This window comes from Macadamia integrifolia, chromosome 1, assembly GCF_013358625.1.
Source record: "Macadamia integrifolia cultivar HAES 741 chromosome 1, SCU_Mint_v3, whole genome shotgun sequence".
Classification (NCBI taxonomy): Eukaryota; Viridiplantae; Streptophyta; class Magnoliopsida; order Proteales; family Proteaceae; genus Macadamia; species Macadamia integrifolia.
In genome coordinates this window covers 29,071,234-29,081,482 of record NC_056557.1, presented here as the reverse complement: position 1 = coordinate 29,081,482, position 10,249 = coordinate 29,071,234, and the positions used below count along the sequence as shown (strand labels likewise).

Sequence of the window (10,249 nt, the reverse complement as noted above, 5' to 3'; positions counted from 1 at the left end):
ATATATACCGAAATGTACAATTTTACCTCAATTTTATATTTTTCATAGAGTCGTATTGAGGCATGTCGTATTGTATCGATGTGTATTAGTGGTGTATTGATGCATATCGGTATGTATTGTAGGATATATATCGATACGAAATGATTTAAAAAATTCAATGTATCGTATCGGTGTGTATTGTATCGGCCGACTAAATTTAAGATACATATCGGAGGGTATCGTATCGGTATCGGAGATACTTAAAACCATGTGAGAGACTATCTTGATTTTGAAATAAAATATTAGAGAAGAGAAGGGTGTCGAATAAATATGTAAATATAATTAAAGACATGTATAAAGGCATGGTGACTAGTGTGAGAATGGAGTAGAGCAAATATAATTTTTAAAATATTTTTTGAGGGGGACTGTGGCCCTTGCGCCCAAGCACATGAGGGGAGAAATGATCAGCTTGTCCCCATTAAATGGAAAATAATTTTTCTATGGATGTTTCTTCGTGCGCTTTCATTGGCCCTCATGCACTTGTAGGATCCGCACTTCCCCACACAAAATATTTCCCCTTCATTTAAGCACTGATAATCTTGATCTTCACGAAAGACTTCATTTCCATCTTGATTTGTCTGGAAGTTCTTCTGTATTACATGGTCATGGACCATCATAGCTTGCCAAGTATGAACATCAGTAGTAATTCTTCATCATTTCAACATGCTTGCTTTAGCTCAATAGGATTGTTCTCAGTGATCACTGGGTACTTCTATTCTTATATGTCGTCAACACATCAACAATGGTTTTTATACCCAAAGCATGTTATCAAAATAATATAATCGTTTGGATTCAACAAGTTCTACTTCGGAAATTACCTTAAACAAGGGAACTGAAGTAGGGAAACCATCTCTTACATAATCTACCCAAATAAAATGAAAGATTATTTGATTATCCGAACATATAAATAATTCCTAAATATCCTACTAACCGAAACTCAAATTGGACCTAGATCATCCGTGTTTGGCTCAAATGGGTTCGCACCTGTCTTCATTTGCAGTTTTATCTTAATGAGAAAAGAAAAGTTGATTAAATAAAAACGAGTTTACTTCATGATTGATATTCATAGATAGTCTCTCAACCCAAGCTTGATGAGAAGCATTAGAAGCTACAGAAATTAAATGTGTATCCTTACAGAGTACAAAAACCTTTTAAGGTAGACATGGTATTTAAACTTTTTAAAAAAATGTCAGACAGATCCAAAGACCAATCATTTTTATGCCCCTGCATTAGTCATGCAGCCTTGGTGGAAGCTATGAATTGGAAGAAGTAATTACACATTCTTCTAGTTGTGCAACTGTGTAAATCGAATACTAGACAAGTGAAACTGCAAAGGGGTAATGCTGCAACTTCTCAAGATGCAGTGAAATGCTTCAAAATGAGTTGGTTTTTATTCATCAATCATCATGTCTCCCAATAGAATCCGATACATATAGATAGGAAAATAAAATTCTAAATCTCAAGCCACTACTCATAAAGATCCTATGGCTAAGATTGTATGGAGAAAACAAAACTAATCAAAATAACATTTTATAAGGTACATTCCTTGATACAAAAGAAATATTAAAATTAAAAGATCAAACAGATATGTAACGATGACTGTTTAGCGTGATTTCAAGTATCGGTCTGAGATTGGCCGTATTAGGTTGGTATTGGCTAAGTCCGATCCTCAATCTGATATCGATCCAGATCGGTTATCCGGATTATTTCAAGGGTATAATAGTAAAAATCAAGGGTAAAATAGAGTGATATCCACGGATTCATTTCGGATCGGTATCGGTCTCTACCGATACTGATACTGATACCATCCCCTAAATCCTTGCTCTTTAATCAAAATCTTATTCTCTGATACAAACTTCAATCAATGCTAAGATCATCGTTCTCGTTAAGAGAATGTGAGAATATTGCTATCCAAAAGTTGTTAAAGTTCACCCCCACACCCAAAAAAAAAAAAAAAGTTGTGGTTAAAGCAATGGCTTCAGAAGGATAAGTTGGCCATTAGTGGGTAATGAATCGTCATCCGCTGACTCAAGAGAGGAGGGCTGGCCTTGAACTTGTATAGTCAAAGGAGATGGGATCAATTTGGGGCTGCTACTGTGGCCTCGCCGAGTTGGGCTGCTGATGCAAGTCCATAGTTCAACTAAAATTGGAGTGGTCCAATTCCGTTCTTCATGGTGCGGTTTTTGACAGGCAGATATTCGGAGTGCCTTGCGGTGTGAGAGCTGTTGCCTACCATTACAGCCAAATGGTCCGGCCCTATATCAATTAGCCATTTGCAAAAGCATAATCTATCCACTCCTCTATCTTCCTGACTCCTTATGCCATTGCGTGGTGCAAACTCTGAATGACGCCTTCAGTTTTTTATGCCAACATGTTCCTGAAACACCAAAGCTTATAGAAGCATAGTGAAATTTGGAATGATAAAGAACTGTTGAATGCGGAAATATGACACCAGCCCTCTTTATTTATAACAATAGAGAGAAAGTTTTAGAGAATTACAAAGATCATTAAACCCCTTAGGATCCCATTTGGTAACTGACATTTTCTCTAAAATCCATAAAACTCATTATTACAACACTCCCCCTCAAGTTGGTGCATAAATATCACATATGCATAACTTGTAGATAATATGATGAAACATCTTATTACTAAGACTTTTGGTAAATATATCAGTCAATTGTTCATTACTGGGAACAAATAGTACAGTGATAAGGCCCATATCTAGCTTCTCTTTGATGAAGTGTCGATCGATCTCCACATACTTGGTTCGATCATGCTGGACATGGTTGTGAGCAATGCTAATGACAGATTTGCTGTCACAAAAGAGCTTCATAGGAAGGATAGCAGGAACAACCAAATTAGTGAGAAGACCATGAAGCTATAGGAGCTTACAAATGCCATGTGCCATAGCACGGAACTCTGCTTTAGCATTTGAATGGGAAATCACAGCTTTCTTCTTGCTACGCCATGTAACAAGTTTACCACCGACAAAGATGCAATAACTAGTAGTAGACCTGTGGTTATCAGGGGAACATGGCCAATCCGCATCTGTGAAGGCCTCCACCCTAAGGTGATTATGAAGAGAAAAAAAGATGCCTCGTCCTGGGGTAGATTTCAAGTATCGGAGAATACACATCACAGTTTTCATGTGAGTCGAGTAGGGGTCATGCATGTACTGACTAACCAAGCTAACGACAAATGCTATGTCATGGTGTGTATGAGAGATAGATCAACCGCCCCACTAATCTCTGATAACTCCCATTATCTACTGGATCACCTTCCTTGCTACTCAGATGACCATTAGCTTCAATAGGAGTGTCTATCAGCTTACACCCCAACATACCTATCTCAGAGAGAAGATCAGGCACATACTTCCGCTGAGATAAGTAGATCCCACGAGAAGACTTGGCAACTTCAATGCAGAGGAAGTAACAAAGTTGTTATAGGTCTTTGATCTCGGATTCCTCACTCAAGTATCTCTTGAGGCAAGAGATTTCTGTAAGATCATCACCAGTAACAACAATATCATCTACATAGACTATTATAATAGCAATCTTCCTACCAGATCTCTTGATGAACAGAATGTGGTCGGCATTACTTTGAGAGTAACCTGTAGCAACCATAGCCTTATGGAAACGTCCAAACCAAGTACGGGGGGATTACTTTAGCTCATACAGAGCACGCTTAAGCTTGAATACATTCCCTTGGGTTTTGGAGCAAGTGAACCCAAGAGGAATGTCCATATACACTTCCTCCTCAAGTTTCCCATGAAGGAAAGCATTCTTCACATCTAACTGTTGGAGATCCCAATCTAAGTTGATAGCACAAACCAAGATAACATGAATTGTGTTCATCTTAGCAATTGGAACAAAAGTCTTCTGATAGTCAATTCCATAAGTCTATGTGAAGCCTTTGGCAACAAGTCTGGCCTTGTACCGATCCACTATACCATCAGCTTTCTGTTTTATTGTGAAGACCCATTTGCACCCAACTGTCTTCTTTTGTGAGGGAAGACACCTGCATCTTTTCAACTATAGCTACCTGCCATTCTAAGTCTGCACTCGCTTCTTGTCAGGCATGAGGAATGGGCACAGAGGAAAGAGAAGACACAAAACTATAATAGGAAGGAGAGAGTGAGTCATAAGAAACAGTTTTAATAATAAGATGTAAAATACAAGACCTAAAGCCTTTACGAACAACAATAGGCAACTCAAGAGACTGATTAATAGAAGAAGAAGGAGAACTACCAAGGTCCAAGGGGACAAGATCAGGCTCGAGAGGAGACGATTGGCATGATAGGGTAGATGTTGGATGTGTAGTGGTCTGAGTCTGCTCTTTGAGACTATACACACTTATCTCTGGCCAAGGCGTAGTAAGAGAAGTAGGAGTGTCAGTCTCCCCCTGAAACGAGATACTAGTAGGGATAGTAATTTTAAGAGACGGCGGCACATCTTCCACAATGGAAGGAGACTCCCCCTAAAGAGGTGTTGCAGTGTAGTATGATGCAGATTCATGAAAGACAACATCTATAGTCACAAACCAACGTCGAGTAGGAAAATGAAAATATTGATAGCCTTTCTGAGTAGGAGCATACCCTAGAAAAATGCATCGGAGACCACGAGGATCAAACTTTCCATAAGGATGATGATCGCGAGCATAGTAAACACTACCGAATACTTTAGGAGGAACAGAAAAAGCAACGAAACCTTAGAGAAGATCCAGAGGGGAGCGGAAGGCATGGACCCAAGAAGGCACTCAGTTGATAAGAAAGGCAACAGTGAGAATTGCGTCGCTCCAGTACTGGGGAGGAACATGTATCTTAAACATAAGAGAGCGTGCTACCTCACAAATGTGGCTCTTCTGCTCAGGAACCCCATCTGAGCCGGAGTATCCACACAACTAGTCTGATGAATCATCTCATGATCGGAAAGGTAAGCTTGAAAAGACCTTTCAAAGTATTCTCAACCATTGTCGCTTCGAAGGATCTTAATGGTAGCACCGAACTGAGTCTGAACCATGCGGTGAAACTGCTGAAAGCAATAGAAGGTCTCGCCCTTAGTTCGCATAATATAAACCCAAGTAATCCGAGAATGACAATCATTAAAAGAGACAAACCACCGATAACCATTGATAGACACATAGCGGGATGGACCCCAAATATTAGAATGTATCAATGAAAAAGGAATGATACTTTTATTTCTAGAAACAGAATAAGTGATTTGAGTTTGTTTGGCCAACACACATGCCTCACAAAAAAACTTACTCGAATTACAATTTTTAAAGGAAGGAAAAACTCTAGCTAAAGTTTTCAAAGGAGAATGTCCCAACCATCAATGCCATTGCAGTAACCCATAGATGGGAGGTGACGTAAAAGATATCTGAAGAGCTTGACTAGAGACCAACGTCGAGTCATCATCAAGCAGATATAGACCACTACGTACCCTACCAGAGCCAATCATTGCCCTTGCCACCAGATCCTGAAAAACACAATGAGACGAGAAAAATGTGACTTTGCAATTAAGACTGGAAGTAAGACTATTAATGGACAAAAGGTTAGTGGGAAAAGAAGGAACATGCAATGCAGTAGAAAGGGATAAAGAGGGGGTACAACGAATAAAGCCCTTTCCCATAATAGTGGAATAAGTCTCATTATCCAATTTGACCTTACTATTACCAGGACAAGTTGTGTACTGTGAAAAAAGAAACATGCGGCCTATCATAAGATTAGAAGCCCAGAGTCTATGATCCACGGGGTAAAAGGGACACACATAGTATGGCCACAAAAGGAGATACCTGACCCAGAAGGAGTAGAATGAGAAGAGCTCGTAGTGGCAGGTGCAGGAGAGTCTGGACGTGTCAAGAGGCACTGGATGGCAATAAGTTCGTCAAATGATAGCGAAGCTACTGAGGAGCTAAGAGCAGAGTCAGGATTAGGGCTTTCAGTATGGTTGGCCTGCCCAGAAGTACCGTCACAACCCTTCCCTCGCCCTTTTTCATATGTATCAGCAGGACGGTCATGAAGCTTCCAGCAATGCTCCTTAGTGTGACGCTCCTTCCTATAGTAATCGCACTTCACTGGAGTCCTAGTAGAGGAGCCACCAGACTGTGGGGTTGCACTAAGGGACTGAGTGCCAAAAACAAGTGCAGATCTCTCAGTAGGAGTGGCAACTTACTATGGAAGCATAGTGGTACGTCGAATGTCCTCAAGTTGGATCACATCATAGGCTTGATCCAAAGTAAAAAAAAGGTTACGACTTAAAACCTAGGACCATAGTTGATCAAACTCCATATTTAGACTTGCCAGAAAGTCATAGACCCTGATCTTGTTCCCATGCCCTCTTTTATATGTATCAGCAGGAAGGCCATGAAGCTTCCAGTAATGCTCCTTGGTGTGACGCTCCTTTCTACAATAATCGCACTTCACTGGAGTCCTAGTAGAGGAGCCACCAGACTGTGGGGTTGCACCAAGGGACTGAGTGCCAGAAACAAGTGCAGATCTCTCAGTAGGAGTGGCAGCTTGCTATGAAAGCATAGTGGTACGTCGACTGTCCTCAAGTTGGATCACAGCATAGGCTTGATCCAAGGTAGGAAAGGAGTTACGACTCAAAACCTGGGACCACAACTGATCAAACTCTACATTCAAACTTGCTAGAAAGTCATAGACCCTGATCTTATCCTCTCGCTTCTGAAACTTGGTGACATCTTCAGGGTTGGAAGGAGTATACTCCTCATAAAAATCCAACTCAGTCCATAGTCCTTGCAACTTATAATAGTATTGTGATAGAATGAGCTCTCTCTGCCTCAGATCACGAACCTTCTAACGAAGCTGAAAGACCTAAGCATCATTCCCCACTTGAGAATAGATATCCTGGATAGACTTCCAGATCTTCGCAGCGGAGTCAAGGAGGAGATAACCATGCAAAAGCTGTGGCAACATAGAGTTAACAAGGAAGGCCATAACCAGAGAGTTGGCACACTCCCACTTGTCAATCTCAGTACTGGTGGTCAGACGTTTCGTGGTTTCAGTGAGATACCTATAATAGCCACAGGACTTGATGGAGATGCAGACTGAGCATGATCACATAAGGTAGTTTATGTCATCAAGCTTGATAGCACAAGGAGAAAAGGTAGGAAGAGTTATGGTGTCTCTTCCAGTAGAAGCAGATGAGATGGTAGATATGGTTGCTACTCAAAGGGGCTATGCAAATGGAAGAGGCACTAGCCGGAGATAGAGAAAGCACCAAAATAACTAGATAAAGCTAGAAAATCCAAAAATCGATAAAAGGGTAAAACCCTGAAAAAACGATTTTGGGGATAGCTCTGGAATAGAGACCTCAAATGAAAAAGTAGTCAGTATATACCACCACAAGGATAAGAGGCACCAATCGCAACGTACATCAAAACGATCGGAGTATCGAGTGGAGAAAAAACATTCCGATAATGAAAAAACGTTCTCAGGGAGAAAACCCTGAAAAAGTGATAAAAATTGTTCTGAGTCTCTCAGATCATTGTAAAAGAGAGGCTAAGAGCCCAGGGGAAGGATAAGTGAAGGTTAGAAACCCTCTTGATGGTTTAAGAAGCTCCCACCATGAGAGAGAGAGGGAGAGAGAGAGAGAGAGGCAAAGAGATGGAGAAGAGGGAGATCCCTTAGGGTTTCGAATCCTAAAGCTCTAATACCATGTTGAATGGGGTAATAATTTGTGTCTAATATGACACTAGCCCTCTTTATTTATAACAATGGAGAGAAGGTTCTAGAGAATTACAAAAACCATTAAACCTCTTAGGGTCCGTTTGGTAACTAACACTTTCCCTGAAACCCATAAAACTCATTATTACAACAAGAACAATAACATCCACTTAGGAAAGACCTATACACCCATCACAGTTGATGATTGGCCAATCTCCAAAAGGTATAGCTTGGTACTTAATCAACGTTATATTAGTATGGCCATTGATGCCAGATTGCATATGCATAAGAATAGAGAATAATTCATGTTCAACAGTCCATTTGTAGATGAGATGGATGACATGTGATGAGGAGAAGGGTTGGTTTTGAAATTCACATTTGTTTCTAAAAAACCATATGAAGTTAGATGGAAATTGTCGAAATGGATAGAATTCGATTGATATATCTATGTACCTTATAAAATGACGTACTGGTGTTTTTTGGCAAATTTTACCATCTAACCCAGAAACTGTGAGTGAACGTTGTGGAGTGATGAATGGGTACAACAGTTGTCTCCGATGAAACCCTCTTGTCCCCTCGTCGAAAAGAGAGAATCTGTTATGAGGGAGGGCGTCTACTGCGATAGATGTGGAGGATGAAGATATAATTTCGCTATTCCTCCCTTGTCTGTTGCTACTCCTGTGTGAGTTATTGGGGCTTAATTTCCAGTCTATATTCTCAATCTTTTAATTTTTATATGTCCTTTTGTCTTTGTTCTCTGAACTTTGCAGTATTTCTTACTGTTTGGATTTGATTTTTCTATTTCAATCTTGTTCTCATATCAAATTTGTACTCCTATGCTTTGTGATGGTTAAATCTTTTTCGTATTCGAGTGATAAGTTCATTCAGTTTCCTTTTTAGCTGTAGGTGGATTTGCAATCCAATTAACTTGAGCATTGCTTCACATTTTTCTGCGGTAAGATTTGGAGTAAAAGTATGGGTAGTAATAGTCGTGATAGACAGATGCTGTTCACAATGGCGGTTGTTACGATCCTAGCGACGGCGTCAATTTGTGGGAATGTGAATGAGGAAAAGAAAAAAAGTATGCGACAAAGGGTGGGAGTGCAAAGGGTCGATCTACTGCTGTAATGAGACCATAAAAGGACTTTTTGCAGACGTACCAGTTTGTGAACCTCTTCTCCAAGCAAAACTCACCAGTGGCTCACGCTGTTGGGTTCTGGGATTACCGATCCTTTATTCTTTCCTCCACTCTCTTCCAACCCCTTGGCTTCGGCACCACCGGCGGGAAGTTGATGCAGATGAAGGAGGTCGCCGCTTTTCTTGGCCATAACGGCAGCCAGACATCATGTCAAGTATCATATTGCATTGAATATCATTTTATTTAATTTATTTAATTCCCCTTGTTAGAAAAACAATCAGATCAGATTATTAACGATGATGGATTTGGGAATAGATTCATCTTTGTTTGATTTCAACTTTCAAGTCTCACATCGTTTGGTTTCAGGTGGTTATGGAGTCGCCACCAGTGGTCCCATGGCCTGGGGCTCTGCTACAACCACGAAATGAACCCAAGTCAGTCCTACTGCAATCCCAACTACCTCATCCCCTGCTCTCCTGGAGTTTTCCATCTATTTCTTTTCTACCCCATTCCCTCTGTTTTTCTTTTTTCAACTTGTCTCCTCTATTTGTGGATTTGGGGATTATTTTCACTCAAATCTCAAACCCTTTATGCAACAAATTGGGTTTTCATATCCTTCTCAATTCGTTGCTTGCACATCAATTCCGATACATACTAACTTATAATGAGTGAAGTTGGTTTCATCATTACCATTCTTTAGAAGAACTCAAACTGCTAAATTTCCATTTTCTTAGTAGATTTGTCTTCCTTGGATTTTGTTGATCGGGGTGTAATATTGTGTGCAGCATGTTTCGATGCAGTTGGTATGTGATATCTTTACTTCACATAGTTTCTTCACTTCCATCACTTCATAATTGCTCTTTTGTGGAAAAAGAGGGTATATTTTTCTTTCGATCCTACATTGGTATATTAGATTTTAAGTTCAATAACAAATTGTTGAATAAGAGAACTGGTTTGATTTGATAGTTTGTGTTTTAATTATGTATTTTTAATCTTTGCAAAACATCACCGCCTATCTTCAAGCCTTAGCCTCTTTTCTAAAGCAAATGAAATGTGTCATTTCAATGTAGGGTAGTCTAGTTGCGAACCAGTTTAATCTCTCTCTCTCTCTCTCTCTCTCTCTCTCTCTCACGCACATGTACATATCCCCTGATAAGAATAACAGGTTTAGACCTAAAATAATCATTACTCACAATTCAAGTATGGGGTGATATGTTAAGTTTGTAGCTTCCAGCACCATCTTAATTGCAGGGCAAGACTAGAAAAAGGAAAAACTTTCTTTGCTTACTCTTTTTTTCATACTTCTTCTTGTGTAATCGCTGTGAACTTTGAGATCACCACTTAAAGGATCAATATTTCCTATCAAGACAAGTTTGGCTTCATTA

At 39.9% G+C, this 10,249-nt stretch overlaps 1 protein-coding gene across 2 annotated transcripts in view; it reads left to right on the top strand.

Moving 5' to 3' along the window:
• LOC122092426 (disease resistance protein RUN1-like) overlaps positions 1 to 9,320 on the top strand; it is a 16,512-nt gene extending 7,192 nt beyond the window's left edge. Inside the window, exon 7 of one of the 2 annotated variants that reach the window (XM_042662823.1) lies at positions 8,633 to 9,320. The gene's annotated coding sequence lies outside the window, so the exon portion shown is untranslated. Of the gene's footprint in view, positions 1 to 8,626 lie in introns of both variants that reach the window. The other variant, XM_042662845.1, reaches the window with a different exon arrangement.
• Positions 9,321 to 10,249: the final 929 nt, after the last annotated feature.